This window comes from Propithecus coquereli, unplaced genomic scaffold, assembly GCF_000956105.1.
Source record: "Propithecus coquereli isolate 6110/MARCELLA unplaced genomic scaffold, Pcoq_1.0 Scaffold114, whole genome shotgun sequence".
Taxonomy (NCBI): domain Eukaryota; kingdom Metazoa; phylum Chordata; class Mammalia; order Primates; family Indriidae; genus Propithecus; species Propithecus coquereli.
The window spans coordinates 1,669,706-1,685,768 of NW_012135414.1; the positions used below are offsets into that span (position 1 = coordinate 1,669,706).

General features: G+C 37.3%; 1 protein-coding gene across 1 annotated transcript in view; it reads left to right on the top strand.

The window, feature by feature from the left end:
• Positions 1 to 4,979: 4,979 nt before the first annotated feature.
• RNF38 (ring finger protein 38) overlaps positions 4,980 to 16,063 on the top strand; it is a 97,251-nt gene continuing 86,167 nt past the window's right edge. Inside the window, exon 1 of the mRNA XM_012657010.1 lies at positions 4,980 to 5,021. The gene's annotated coding sequence lies outside the window, so the exon portion shown is untranslated. The remainder of the gene's footprint in view (positions 5,022 to 16,063) is intronic.

The following is a 16,063-nucleotide window of genomic DNA, read 5'->3' on the forward strand; positions in this document are numbered from 1 at the left end:
GGTCAGGGACACCTCATCTGAGTTGTTACTTCTGTTTTGGCCCTCTTGTGACCTCAAGTTAACTACTTTGACCTCTTGGGATGTACTGACAGTAGTTGGTCCAAGCCTTGATCATCAGCTTGTGTACTTAATTTGGGGTATAGGAAGCGCTGGTAAGATTACTGAAGCATGAAGCTCAGTTCTTAACCCACGCTATGCTATCTTAAGAGCGAGTCCAGGTCAGTGATTCTGTTCTGTCTTTAGTCCCTAAGCTCTGTGCAGCATGCACAGGGTCAGGTGGAGAGGACTGAGAGACATTGGTCCTGAGGGACTTCATGGACAAGTCAGGCAAGTGCTTCTAGGTTGGTCCCAACCACCTTCTCTAAGGTACTTTCATCAGATGCCGTTAGGGATTTGGACTGGAACCTAATAACAAAAATGATGAAGTCAAAATATCTCTGCCTCATGCTAACAGTTTCATCCTAGCAGAGCACCAGTTATCACGAATATCATTTTGTGGAGAGTGTCTCAAGAGAGAAAGTAATGGATAGTTCATTTCAAGGATCCTGCACTTGGTCATGGGAGTGCCCTTGGAGTCCTCTGTTTTTTTCCTGAGGCTGGTTATCCCATCTGGTCCAGTATTCCTAGGAACGTCATCCTGGAAGATAGGCCCTTTTTTTCATGGGCATCATGGAAAATCAGAAAACACAGACAAGCAAAAATAAGAATTACTGTTGTTAGTATCTTAGTGTATATTATTCTGAATGTTTCCTATGCATATCTATGTACACATATATATTTTTAACCAACATGAAATCATCATATTCTTTTGTACTCTGCTTTTTAAAGTTAATATTTCATTTCAGTAAATTTTCATCTCATTTAACATTACTATATTTAGATTTCTTCAGTTATCCCAAATATCGTTTTTGACTGGTTTATTCAAACTAATATGCAATCTGATACTGCACATTGCATCTGATTATTTTCCTTAAAGTCTCTTTTAATCTAGCACAGTCTCCATCTTTTTCTTTTTTAAATTGTAATAACACTTATAGAGAACTTGAGCCTGTTTGTTCTGCTGCATAACTTTTGGATGAACTGATTGCTTCCTTATGATGTTGTTTGTTCATGTATCTCCTATATTTCTTGTAAACTGGAAATCATATCAAATGGCATGATGGATCCAAGTAAAGTATTTTTGACTTGAATGTCGAACAGGCTATGTTCTCTACTTCATACTGAATCACATCAGGAGACATATCTGGTTGGCCCACTGTTAATGATGCTAACAGTAGTCATTAAATTAAAGTAATGGGAGTTGATAATATTTATTGTGTAGTTAGGTTCTTCCTGCAACTAAAAGTAATCTATGTAGTGTTGCTTTGGCACTTTTCTAATTCCCATTAGCCATTTACCTAATGATTTTTACCCAGTTAATCATTCTTGCCTGAATCAATAATTTTATAGGGTTTGCAAAATGATGTTTCCTAATTCTGAATTTTTTCTACATGCATTAGCTGGCATTCTTCTGTAAAGTAGAACTAGGTAGAACCAGGGCTATTTGGTTACCCTGAAAGGTAGGAAAAATGAATGATTTTTTTGGTTTTCAAAGTAATAAGCTGTTTTAACAAACACTTCAAGAAGTGATAGTTGAGGTTTTACTTCTTTTTTTTATTACTGTGAGGGACTCAGGGATTTTCATTGATATGTGTTTCAGTGAGCTATTTTTTTTTAATAGACTTTATATTTTAGAGCGGTTTTAGGTTCACAGCAAAATTGAAGGTATAAAGATTTCCCATATACTCTGTGCTCCACACAGGTATAGCCTCCCCTGTTGTTAGTGTCCCCCAGTGACGTGGTACATTTGTTATAATTGATGAACCTATATTGCCACATCATTATCACTCACAGTCCGTAGTGTAAATTAGGATTCATTCTTGGTGTTGCACATCCTATGGGTCTGGACAAATGTATAATGGCATTTATCCACCATTATAGTGTCAGAAAGAGTAGTTTCACTGCCCCAAAAATCCTCAATGCTTTACCTATTCATTCCTCCCTCTCCCCTTCCACCTGGTTATTCCTGATCTTTTTTACTGTTTTACGGTTTTGTTTTTGTTTTATGCTTGAATTGTTAAAACTTTGACCATTGAGAGCCCCTTCTTTTGGTCTTTTAGAATAGATCTCACAAATCTTGTGGTGTTAGGTTAGTACTGTTGCCTTCCCCAATTGTCCAGTTTTGTAGTTCAAAACCTTCACTCTTACAAACCCTCGAATCTTTGTTCCTGAAGTGACAGGGAGCTAGCTATTGAGTCTAGGCAATGCTTAAGAGGAACCTACTTCATATTTCTAGATTGACCTTTTATTATTAGAATGCAGACCCCCATCTCATATGTACACATTGAGGAATAATTTTGACAGTGCTCAAAATGCCACACTTTTATGACAACTTAAAGAGCTCAGTGCCTTTAAAGATATGTGCACACTTTATGAAGTCTCTGTAATTTGGTTTCATAATTTGATGCCTCTTGTTTTTCTGTACCTAGATTTTAAGGAATATGCATGTTTCAACAATGTTTTTCTGCAGAAATTTATTTACGTATCTTATAATATGTAAGAAGATTGTATGTTCCACAAACTCAATACAACTTTTTTTTTTTTAAACAAAGCAATGTGCAGAAAAGTCTCAGTTACTTTTCAGTTATTCTTGATAGAACATTTTGAAAAGCATGCTGCACGTCAGCAAAGGGGAATGTGAGTTCTGGATGAGCCTAGCATTAAGAGAGGCCTTATTACTGCATACAAAGAACTATTACAGATTGAATATCCCTTATCTAAAATGCTTGGGACCAGTGTTTTGGATTTTGGATTTTTGGGGATTTTGAAATATTTGCATATATATAATGCGATATCTTGGGGGTGAGACCCAAGTCTAAACATGAAATTCATTTGTATTTTGTATGAATCTTATACACTTAGCCTGAAGGCAATTTTATACAACAGTTTTAATAATTTTGTGCATGAAACAATGGGACTGAAAAATTTCCCTGAGGCCAGTTTAGAAAAGGGTTTCGAGAAGGAGAGCAAGATCAACTGGATCAAATGCTGCCAGTAGATCAAGAAAGGTGAGGATTCAGCATTGACCATTGGGTTTTGCAATATAGTAGTCTTTGTGAATATGACAAATAGTGTCTCTACTTTACATTGCTGCCTTGCCTTTATGGACCAAAAACCCTATCTGATATTCTTGGCAATTACTCTGAAACATCTCTGCCTCCTCATCACTTTCATCCTTGACCTTTTTGTGTTCCTTTTTGGCTCCATACCCTGATTTTTTAATCCCCCCTGCTGCTCTCTTCCTGGGATTTCACGCCTTTTCTTACTCTTTCCAAGATGTTGCATGACTATTTTCTTGTAGTGCTTTTGATCTAGTTTGTTCTTCTGGTCCCAGCATCTTCTGTTATCTAAAATAGAGGTTTTAACCTTTTTTGTGTGCATGTCTTGAACTCTTTGAGCAATCAGGTGAAACCCATAGGTCCCTTTCTAGGAGAATATTCTTAATTGCCCAAAATAAAATACATGAAATTACAAAGCAGGTGAATTATATTGTAATATAGTTATAAAAATATCAAAACTGTGATATAATACTATATTCACTTCTTTATTAATACATTAAATAACACATTCTAGCTGTAGACCTAATAGCTATTATAAATTCAAAGTAGTGATAAGTGTAAATGATACTTCAGTATATCTGTAATGACTGTGTTATATGACAATATATGTGATTTTTATTAGTGACAAAGTCACAGGTACTGTTAATACTAATGTGGCTCAAAAAATATGACTTCCTACTAGGTATTTGTTGTGCTTCCAGTCCATATACAATTTATCAGTTGGGTAATTTCTCTCATAAGTAGTGTTGCCAAATAACATGGTTGGCATGCTCTCTTAATCAGGTTAACAGGGGTTAACCAAAGTCAAAGTATAAGCAGGGGTTTTGTTAACCTTTGGTCCACGGTCATGTATGCTTTTTATTTATGATATTATGTTTAGTATCTTCTTTTCAGAAGGTTTTTCTTACTCCAAGATTATTTTATAAACCCCTACATTTTCTTCTAAAACTGGTTTCATTTTTTAATTTTATTTTTATTTAAAAAATTTGTTTTTTGTAGAGACGGGGTCTTACTGTGTTACCCAGGCTAGTCTTGAACTCCTGGCTTCCCAAAGTGCTAGGATTGTAGGCATGAGCCACAACGCCCAGCCTTGGTTTCAATTTTTATATTACATAGATCTTTGAGCCTTCATTTTGTATATGATGTGAGGTAGGTACTAAAACTTTTTAAAAATGGGTAATCAGTTGTTCTAATCATTTACTGAATAATAGTTTTCTTGTTTAGAAATGTCACTATTATAGAGTGGTTGTTATTAGGATGTAGACCTTCAATTTAACAGATGATTTGGTATATGAACAATGTATATACCATTTAAATGTTTTTAAAGTAATAAAAACATTTAAAATCTTATATGATTATATGTTAGATTGTGTTTCTTATATGCTAAGAATTTATAGGACCAATGTTTTTTCTCAAAGTATGCGTAGTCTGAAAAGGAATATAATTTTTTTCTTCATAAATAGGAGTTTGCCTTATTGAAGGCTGTGTGTTTATGTGGGTGGTCTTACTTTAAAAGCAGACCACTCAGTCTAGTAGAAAGTGGTGAATTAGGGGTTTAAATAATGGGGTTCTAGTTTTAGACCTTCCACTTCATTGACTGCTACTTTGTGTGAGTCTGCCTTTCTGTGTTTTGTTCTATTAAAATGCGTGAATGATAATCCCTACCCTTCCTTACTTACAAGTATTGTTGAGGATTAGATGGGATAATGGATGTAGAAGCACTTTTAATTAGTAAAGCAGCTTAAATGTAAGGAATGACTACATCTTAACTTTTCCTCCCTTTTTCTTGTAGGTAGCGTTGGTGCTTCTTTTCAGTGCCAGTCCATTCATCACGACCACATTTGTCATGATGACAGTGACAAGGTGAGGTCCGTGTTGATGTCTACCATGGTGAAAATGCATGCTGCCCTTATATTGTTAGATTCACTTGCATAACTCTGGATCTAGGGCTAGAGAGTGTGACTTGAGGGGCCACAATGCAGAGGACCTTGCTGGTTTGTCTGTCAGATTATTAGACTACTCCAGAAAACCTGAGTATAATTCCTCAGCCTCAGGTGGGCTGCACTCTTGATCAGCCCTCCATTTTCCTACCCTGCTCTCTGTCCCTGTGTGTCCTCTTCTCCTGCATAGCTTGATGGATTATCTTAATATACGAGCATGTGTTCCAAAAACTGATAGCTTTCTCAGCAAGTCATGTTTGTCTCCAATAGGAAATATCTTGGACAATTTGGTTCAGTTGTGGAGTTGATTAATTGTATTAAGTTATGTTTTCTTCTTATACTTAACCTTTAAACATTTTTTGGCTTTGTTTACAAAGCCCAATTTAAATGTTGGGATTGAGAATTTAATCTGTCTGATTATACAAAAGAAGGCTGCTTTTGTCCTGATTTTTTTTTTCTTTTAATTAGGTTTAAACTATTGGTGGTTATTTAATTGTGTGGTGTTTTTTGTGTTTTTTTGCTTCTGTTATTTTTATCTCTAAAGAAACCTGGTCTTTGGGGGCTTTCCAATATGCATCAGTACCCTTGATGGCCCAGCCCTTGCAGTGATAACTCTGTGGGCTGGATATTTGGAACATCTGGCTGCTGATGGGCTTAAATTTAGTCTTTTCTACCATCAATATCCAGTGGCTTTCCTCCCATTTCCTGTGTCTTATATGCAGGAATGTATCACTCCCTTGGTAGTTTCCAGAACAGACCAATCCAGGCAATCTTTTTCTCTGTTGTTTTGATTAAGATCCTCCTCCCTCATCCTGTTGGAGCTCTATCAAGAAGTTGGTTGATCATTGGGATTTTCCAAATGACTTTCTTTGTTCTGTTTGTTGGTCTCTGTCTTTCTGAGCATTGCTCAGACTGATTTCACTTTGTTTACAGAGAGAGTGGTATGCTTATAGCATTCCAGAGTCTCTTTTATATTATTACAGTAATTGAGAGACATGGGTTTCACTTTTAACGGCTTTCAGAGGCAAGCCACTGAAAGAAACTTCTAGAATATGTAGTTGGCTACATGAAATTTAGTATACCATAGGCTTTAGAAATGAACATTTGAAAATAAGAGTAATGATAAAAAGAAAAAGGAAAAATCACTTTAAGTCAGTATATAAATGATTGTGCTTCATACTTAAGATGTTTTTGGGTTAAATTTTCTTTCCTCTGCTAAGTATAATATGCATTTGTTCACTTATGGTGTAGAAGCAGCCCAACTATACTCTGTGCTGTCTCCAGGCCTTAGAGTCTGGAGATGAGATTTCTATCCACTTCTGCCAGGTACTTCCTGTCTCCCTTAAAATGGTTTTCTTCCTAATTTTGTATTCTTTGTATGACTGATTTTGTGCTTTTGGAAATGAGCTTTTTCCAGAAATATGTGGGGAGAAGAAGGGGAGAGAAGTTTAAGTGATGTTGTTTCTTGATCAGCAGACCAAAGAACTTTCTGAAACTACTCCCCTTTCTTGCCGGCCTACCCTGTATATAGTATGATTATTTCCTAGAGGGAAATGGAGAGAATGAAGTGGACCATGTATTTGTAATTTATTCAACTTACTTAGTCAGCAAATATTTATTGATTGATGCTGTATAGCTAGGCACTTAGGGAATATATCAGCATACAAAACAGATAAAGATCCCTGTTTTTTAATGACTTCGGGCAAACCGTGGGAAGCAGACAATAAAAAAAAAACCATAATAAATCAATTATATAGTATGTCACAATAAGTGCAATGGATAAAAAAAGGGAGAGCATGATAAGTGAGATGAGGGCCACCAAGAGTTGGATAGTACAGATTATAGCTTTAAACAGGATTATCAGGCATCATTCTGGGGAGGAAAGTGGTGGATAGCATGTATATAAATCAGACCTCTATGTTTGCTCTTGACTTCTTTCTTTCTACAACAAATGGGTATTGGTTTTGCAAAAACAAAAATGAACCTGCTGATATCTACACAATCCCTTCCCCCTTTCTTCCTTACTTTTTCTCTCTACTCCCCCTCCCCTTCCCCCTCACAGTCTCACTCAGAGAATTAAAGGGATTGTAGAACACATAAAAGCCACCCCTCTTTTTAAAAAATAAACTTGGAAGCTGTGACCATAGTGGGAGAAATGACTCATTCAGAAGTCACCCTGCAGTGCCAGGGATAGACTGGATCTTTTATCCCCAGTGCAAGTCATATAAAACATTTGCTTGGCTATTCTGAGCACATTGTCAAAAGCACATGTTGATGTTTTCCTTACTATTCTTACTTCCCTTTCAGGCATGGTCCATTTCTCAGATTGGGGAACAAAAGATGATTTTTCTTAAAAAGTTTCCTCACTTTTAACTAATTCATATGTGACTGGGGATGGAACCAGGGGTGAGGCAAAGAGAAAGGGCCAGTCCATTTCTTGGACCTCCCCTCTACAGCCTCAGAAGTGGTGGCAAATCCCAAACTTTTGGCTTGATCTGTTTGGCAACTTAAGTTTCTCTGATGATGTACATTGGTTTATGGACTAGAGTGCTGGAAAGGGCTGATTCCAGCTGTGAGGCTAATTATTCTGTGAGTTGCAAGCTCTCATATTATTAATTTATGTTGGGTATAGCATTTCACACAAGCCCTCCAGCATTATTTTTATATTCATTCACAGAGTCATATTTCACAATTTCCAGGTAGCAAACATTTATTTATTATTTGAGTACCTATTAAATACAAAGCACTGTTCTAGGTATCGGGGATAATACATTTAACAAAACAGACAAATCTTTGCTCTTATGGAGCTTTCTTCCTTTAAGTGGGGAGAGGCAAGACAATAATTTAAAGATATTTTTAATTGGTCACTTGTATTAAGAAGAATAATAAGGTGGGGAAGCGGGGGTATAGGAGTACCGGGCAAAGGTTATGTTCTAAACTACGGTAGTCACAACACCCTTTGAAGTAGGGATTATTTTATTCCCATTTTGTAGGTGAGGAATCTGAGACACAGATTAAATAATTTGCCCAAGATCACACAGTTAAGAAATAGTACAACTGGAATTCAAACCCAGCTGCCTCACTCAAGTCTATACTCTGCTGTCTGAAGAAAGCCTTCCTATTTTAACTTCACCCAGTCAACTATGACATGCTCAGAGAAACGTATCTGCAAGTGGAGAAGGCCCTGGAGAGTCACAGTTGGCAGTTGGCAGGCAGTGTGCCTGCAGTTTTCTCTTGCCTTGGTCCTGTTGGCCTCCATTCTGACTCATGACTCTTTGTAACTCCAGGCTCCTCTGCCATGTTACCTCTGCCCTGTTTCATGCTCAGAATTCTGTGCTGCTTTATAAGAAACTTCATGTGGTGTGGCTGTGTTGCGCTATTCAAATGTGATGGTCATGTAAAAGTACTTTAAAAGTACAAAGTGTAACACACAAAAAAGGGGATTGTGATAGCATCTTTGTTTGACGTAGATATTGAAACCAGCCTAACTCAGCTAGTGTCAATTTGAGAATAAAGAGTTACATTTTGGCCAGGCGTGGAATCCTAGCACTTTGGGAGGATGAGGCAGGAGGATTGCTTGAGGCCAGGAGTTTGAGACCAGTCTGAGCAAGAGGGAAACCCTGTCTTTACAAAAAAATAGAAAAATTAGCCAGGTGTGGTGGAGTGTGCCTGTAGTCCCAGCTACTTGGGCAGGAGGATCACTTGAGCCCAGGAGTTTAAGGTTGCAGTGAGCTGGGATGATGCCACTGCACTCTACCTCAGGAGACAGAGGAAGACTCGGTCTCAAAAAAAAAAAAGAAAATCACATTTTCACTTTGAGAACAAGCTTGAGATGGGGGAATAGGATGAGATAAAATATTGAACAATTTGATAATTCCCTCAGTTAAGGTGAATTAATTTGTAGCCTCAGTGGTATGCTTTTCTAGTGTGTCCTGATACATTGCCAGGAAGGCTGGCAATTTGAGAGAGGAAAATGGAAAAATTCTTTCTTAACTGCTGTGTGTGGATGGTGATTCAGAGCAGGAGTCTTTTCTTCACAAAACTTCCTGTGCCAGGCTTGGTCCATTTGTCACAGAAGAAGGTATCAAGGCAGTTTATGTATAAGCAAGCCCATGCAGACTGCCTTCAGAGAAGGTGAGAAATGTACTATAAGTTGAGTATCCCTTGTCTGGAATGCTTGGGAGCAGAAGTGTTTCAAATCTTGGATTTTTTTCAGATTTTAGAATATTTGCATTGTATACTAGTTGAGCATTCCAATTCTGAAAATCCAAAATGCTCCAATGAGCATTTTCTTTGAGCATCATGTCAGCACTCAAAAAGTTTCAGGTATCAGAGTATTTGGGATTTTGGATTTTCAGATTTGAGATGTTCAACAAGCATTGGTTTTTCTTCCTTGACCATGTACCTCCTTTTATTTTGATCTTTTTAATTTTTTTAGTTTTTTTTTAAGAATTACATATTCATTGTAAAAAGAAATGAAGCACTCCCTTCAATTCCTCTCCCCAGAAATAACAATTGGAATTTCAATATTAATAATATGAATTTTTTTAGTTACCGTATCTCTATGAAATATTTCTCATCTTTGCAAACAGTATTTTGTGAACAGGACATATATATATATGTAAAAAACACATGTACTCAGAAACATAAATATACAAATACATTTGACTTTAAATTCTCTAAAGAGGGTAACTTAAATCTTGTAAATGTGAGACCATGCTGAATTTCAATAAGGAAATATGCCTCAATCAAATACCTCATTTTCCTCCGAAGTGTCCTCAGGAAGCAGCATGGAAAGAGTATGTGCTTTGGATTAGGGTTCTAATCTCAGCTCTACCACTTACTACAGTAGGTGACTTTAGGCAAGTTCTCCAAGCCTCATTTTCTCATCTGTAAAATAGGAATAATAGTCATATTCTGTCATGTTTGTAAATGATTAGCAATAGTAATACAGCTAACATTATTAAAGTCTTTACTGTGTTCTAGGTACTTGTCTAAGTGTTCTACACTAAATCCTTCATCTACCCGCTTATGAAGTGAGTTCTTTTATTGTCCACATTAAAGATGAAGAAGAAACAGAGCAATTGAATAATTTGCCCAGAGTTAGATTCTGGCAAGTGGTACTGCTGAGATTTGAACTTGGGCAGTCTGACTCCATAGTCTGCTCTTGTGGTGTACAAGTGTCATGATGGGGCTTGGCCCTTGGGCAATGCTTAATAATGTAGTTGTTATTAATGCTTAAATTTTGTATTCAAAACATAAAAATTAGGGAGTTCATTGAAAAATAAACTGACAACTTAGTTAACAGAATTTTTAGATTCACACATCCCATCTTAGCTAACTAGTTATTTTTGATTTTTCATTTTTCTTACGTATTTTGAATGAGTTGTTTTACTATGCTTGAGTTTCTATCTTTCAGGTTATGTCACTCTTATTTTTAAAAACTGTTACATGTTTAACATGATAGAAATCAATGTGTAGTCAAATGTGATGTCTAATGTAATGTTTGGGGCCTTTTGGCAGAAGCCAGAGGTCTTTTTTGGTCCTGATAATTCTCTTTTGCATTTAGAGTCAGGGGTAGTAGGGACTGTTGGGTCAGAATAGGGATAGTAGATTTATGGCATATGGTGCTCTATTTCTCCCTCTCAATCCCCCTGGCAGATATCACTAATTGGTCCCTACATTCTTTCCTGCCAATTGATATAACCTCAGAACCCTTCTTAACATGGCTTTCAAGGTAGTCATGATCAATAGATTGGGTTGGTATGTTAGAAAACCTATTTGTTATTTTTGGATTAAATGGTGTCTAAAGTTAATTCCAGGTCTACCACTCTACAATTCTAAATAGAGGGGATAATAAACTCCCCTCACTCTGCTCCCAGGCTAGAGTGCAGTGGTGTCATCATAGCTCACTGTAGCCTCCAGCTCCTGGGCTCAAGCGATCCTCCTTGCTCAGCCTCTCCAGCAGCTGGGACTACAGGTGTGCACTACCATGCCTGGCTAATTTTTTTTTTTTGTAGAGACAAGGTCTCACTATGTTGCCCAGGCTGGTCTTGAACTCCTGGGCTCAAGTGATCCTCCTGCCTCAGCCTGCCAAAGTACTAGGATTACAAGGCATGAGCCACTGCATCTGGCCAATAAACTTTTGGTAGTAGACTCTGAGGCCTCTCATAGTCCAAAAGAGTATTGGTAGAAGAACAACAAAAAGTTAAATACACAGAAAATTGTTTTACAGGCAGTTTCTCAGGAACATGTATGTGTATCAAAGTTCCCTCATTGTATTTTGGTAAGAAGAAAGTACTCTAGTTTAAGATAGGAACTAGATTTTTAAAAATTCAGCAGTGTTTATCTATTTAAAAAGTGATGGGAGTAGGGTTAATCCATAGAATTGTTTTATTCTTGATAGTTTTAGAAAAATAGTTCAAATATTAAAAAATTAAAGTTCACTACTAGTAGAATATAACAAGGATATGTAATTTTAAGTCAAGAGGAAAATGAAGAGGAACAAAAAACTTGATCTGTTAATGAAATACAATAAAGGTTTTGGAAATCTTTAGAAAATGAATAAAGGTAAACAAAGTAAACTAATGTGGCAAAGTTAATCACTTATAATGTGAATGTGTCAAGTTTGCCTATTAAATAGTAGACTAGGTTTAAAAGCAAAATTTTAGCAATATGCTTTACATAGGGACATAACTAAAATAAAATGACACAGAAAAATGAAAAGATAGGCAACGATAATATATCTAGCATACACAAAAAAGAAGAAAGCAGGAGTGATATTTTTTTTGTTAAGAGACAAGATCTCTGTCACTTAGGCTAGAGTACAGTGGCCTGGTCATAGCTCACTATAGCCTCAAACTCCTGGGCTCAAACCATCCTCTTGCCTCAGTCTCCCGAGTAGCTAGGACTTATAGGCATGCATCACCATGCCCTGCTAATTTTTAAATTTCTTGTAGAGAGGGGGTTTTACTATGTTGCCCAGGCTGGTATTGAACTTCTGACCTCAAACGATCCTCTTGCCTTGGCCTCCCAAAGTGCTGAGATTACAGGTGTGAGTGCCTGTGCCCTGCCAGGAGTGACTTTTTTTAACAGAATTCAAAGCAGAGGTTATCCATCTGGACAAAAGAGTCAAAAGGCATAAGGTACAGTGAATAGAACAGTCACCAACCATCATACCCCAAGTATTTAAGCCAAAAATCACTAGAAGTACTGGAAGAAGTTGACAAAATCACAACTCTAGAGGTATACAGATGCTGTGGAAATAGGAATACCATTTAAGAGGTTAGTGTGTTGACAGGAGGTGTATTGGTTTTCTATTGCTATATATCAAATTACCACAAATGTAGCTGCTTACAACACACATTTATTATCTCACAGTTTCCATGGGTCAGGAGTTCAGGCATGGCTGAACTAAGTCCTCTGCTCAGGGTCTCACAAGGCTACAATCAAGGTGTTGGCTGGGCCATACTCTTATCTGGAGTCTCAACTAAGGAAGAATCTGCTTTCTCCAATCTCATTCAGGTTGTTGGCAGAATTCATTTCTTCTTGGCTATGTGACTGAGGTTCCCAGCTTCTTACTGGTCTCCAGCCAACCACAGGTCCTAGGGGCTGCCCACAGTTACCTGTCATGTGATCTTCTCCATAGGCAGTTCACAACATGGCTGTTTGCTTCTTCTAGACCAGTAAGAGAATCTTTCCAGTCATCTGAGTAGAGTCTTATATGATGAAACATAATCACAGGGATGATATCCCATCACCTTTGCCATAATTCTTTTGGTTAGAAGCAAGGCACAGGTTTCACCTGCACTTAGTGGGAGGGGATTACACAAAGGCATGACTTGGACCTGAGGGTGTGTTCATCACAGTAGAGGAAAAAATGAGGATAAAGAGAATTTGAATAACATAATTAGCAAGCTGACTTAATAGTTTCTGTAACATCAGAGAACATGCTTTAAATTTTTTAATAACAGCTTTGTTGAGATATAATTCATATATCATAAAATTCACCTCTTCAATTTATGTATCAGTGGTTTTTAGTATAGTCAAAGAATTATAAAACTGTCCCCGCCAGCTAATTTAGAACATTTTTATTGTTCCCCTAAAAACCCCTACCTAATAGCAGTCACTTCCCACTATTTCTTGCCCCCAGCTCCTGGCAACCACTGATCTTTCTGTCTTTGGGTTTGCCTATTCTGCACATTTCATGTAAAGGGAATCATACAATATGTAGCGTTTTGTGTCTGGCTTCTCTCACTTAGCATGATCATTTCAAGGTTCATGTCATGTCATGAATTAGTACTTTATTCCTTTTTATGAGTGAATAATATTCCATTGTATGGCTAAAACACATTTTGTTTATCCATTTACCAGTCGATGGACATTTGGATTGTTTACATTTTTTAGTTATTATAATTATGTGTTTTAGATTATAACCATACTAGTGAATGTGAAGGGGTGTCTCATATTAATAGTTTTAATCTATTGACTAATGATGCTGAACATCTTTTTATATGCTTATTTGCCATTTCTAAATCTTCTTCGAAGTAACCTAATTTTTATATGTGGTCTTTGAATATGGATTTCACTGCATAAGTATATGAAAAGTCAGTTAAAAACCTCTTTTATTGTTCTGACCCTTGTACTTAAAAACAAAAAAATGAAAATCTCCCCATGCCCCAGTCACATACTTACTTACGTCCATTATGGGAATTGGGAAAATACATAGAAGTAGACTACATCATAAGTAGTCTAACCTCCTTAAATACATATCTATCCTTTCCTTTTCCCTTTCCTTTTTTCCTTTTCCCTTTCTCTTCTTTCTTTCTTTGTTGATACAGGGTCTCACTCTGTTGCCCCACCAGAGTGCAGTGGCATCATCATAGGTCACTGCAACCTCAAACTTCTGACCTCAAGTGATCCTCCTACCTCTGCCTCTCAAAGTGCTGGGATTACAGGTGTGAGCCATTGTGCCTGGCCTATAACTATTCTTAACATAGCATTTTCCCTCAGTTTTCTCTGCGTTCTCTGCATGGTTGAAATCAAACTTAATTTTTCTCGTTTTCTAATGTTATGTAACGAATTACCCTGAAACTCAGTGATGCAAAGCAACAGTGCTTTCAGTATCTTTCATGGTTCCTGGGTTTCCTGTGTTCAGCTAGGTGCCTGTTGCTTGCAGTCTGTCATGCAGTTGCTGTCAGATGGTAGCTGACACTAGAGTCATCTTGGCTTCCTCACTCAAATCTGATGGTTGGTGTTGACTATCAGCTGGGACTTCAGCAGGGGCTCTCAGCCCAAGCACCTGTGTGTAGCCTTGGGCTTCCTCACAGCATGGCAGCTTGATTCTAAGAGTGAGTGTCTCAAGAGGACCAGGCAGATGCTGTACAGCCTTTTGTGACTAGCTTCCAAAGTCACAAAGTGTCGCTTCTAACATAGTCACAGGCCTGCAAAAATTTAGGAGAAGGAATATCAATTGGACCACTGCAGAGGAATGTCAACATAATGTTATAAGAATAGAATGTAGGGTGTGAGAACTTGTTATGACCACCTTGGAAAATACAGTTTGCACGCGAAATATACGTGAAACTTCAGTTAAAGTGGCTGTATAGTGTTCCATCATAAGGATACACGGCAATTTATTTAACCAGTCTTTAATTGTGGAGCTTTAGGTCATGTTAAAAAAAACTGTTATGCATTTATTCATTCATCAAATATTTACTGTGTGCCCCAGGTATTTAATGAGTCACCAGGATACAGTAGGGAAGGTCCTTATTATTTGGGTGGAAGGGACAGGAAATATTTTTTATGGAAGGGAAAGGAAATAAACTGAATATGTAAACCAATAAATAATCAGAGACTCATAAGTGCTGTGCAAGTAATTGGGCAGTTAGCTGCTCTAGATTGGGTGTTGAGGATTGCCTTTAAGAAGGTGACACTTAGGCTAAGATATGAATGGTAAGAAGGAACATGTGTAAAAATCAAGGCCATGGGGAGAACATTCCAGGGAGAGGATATAGCTAGTGCCAATACCCTGAGGCTGGAAATATTGGGGAGACAGAAAGAAGGCTGATATGCACAAGCAAGGTGGATGAGGGTAGGAGTGGTATGAGATGAAGTTAGAGAACCAGGCATGGGCCAGATCATGTTGATCTTTATAAACCAGGGAAAGAAATTTAGATTTTATTCTGCCTGTTACAGGAAGCAATTGGAGGATTTTAAGCAAAGGAGTGGCACCATCTGATTTATGTTTTTCAAAGATCACTTTTGCTGCTGTGATGAGATTATTTTTAAAAATTGAAAATACACATAACAGAGTTTTATCATCTTAAACATCAGTAGTGTATAATACATTCACATTGTTACGCAATCTCCAGAGCTCTTTTCATCTTGCAAAACTATACTCCTTAAAGGACTCCTCATTCCTCATTGCACCCCCAGCTGCTGGCAGCTATTTCCACTTTCTTTCTCTATGAATTTGATGCCTATAGGTACCTCGTACAAGTAGAGTCAACACTATTCGTCTTTTTGTAACTGGTTTATTTCACTTAGCATGATGACCTCAGGGGTCATCCATATTGTAGCATATGTCAGAACTTCCTTCCTTTTTAAGGCTGAATTCCATTGTTCCATTAAACAAATTGCATTACATTTTGTGTACCCATTCATTTGTAGATGGACACTTGGGTTGTTTCTACCTTTTGAGTATTGCAAATAATGCTGCTATGAACATGGGTATACAAATATCTCTTCAAGACCCTGCTTTCAGTTCTTTTGGATATATACCCAGAAGTGGAATTGTTGGATCATATGATAATTCTATTTTTAATTTTTTGAGGAATTGCCATACTGTTGTCTATAACAGCTACACCATTTTACAGTACCACCAACAGTGCACAAAGATTCCAATTTCTCTACATCCTTGCCAACACTTATTTTCTAGGTTTTTTTTTGTTTTTTTTTTTTTTT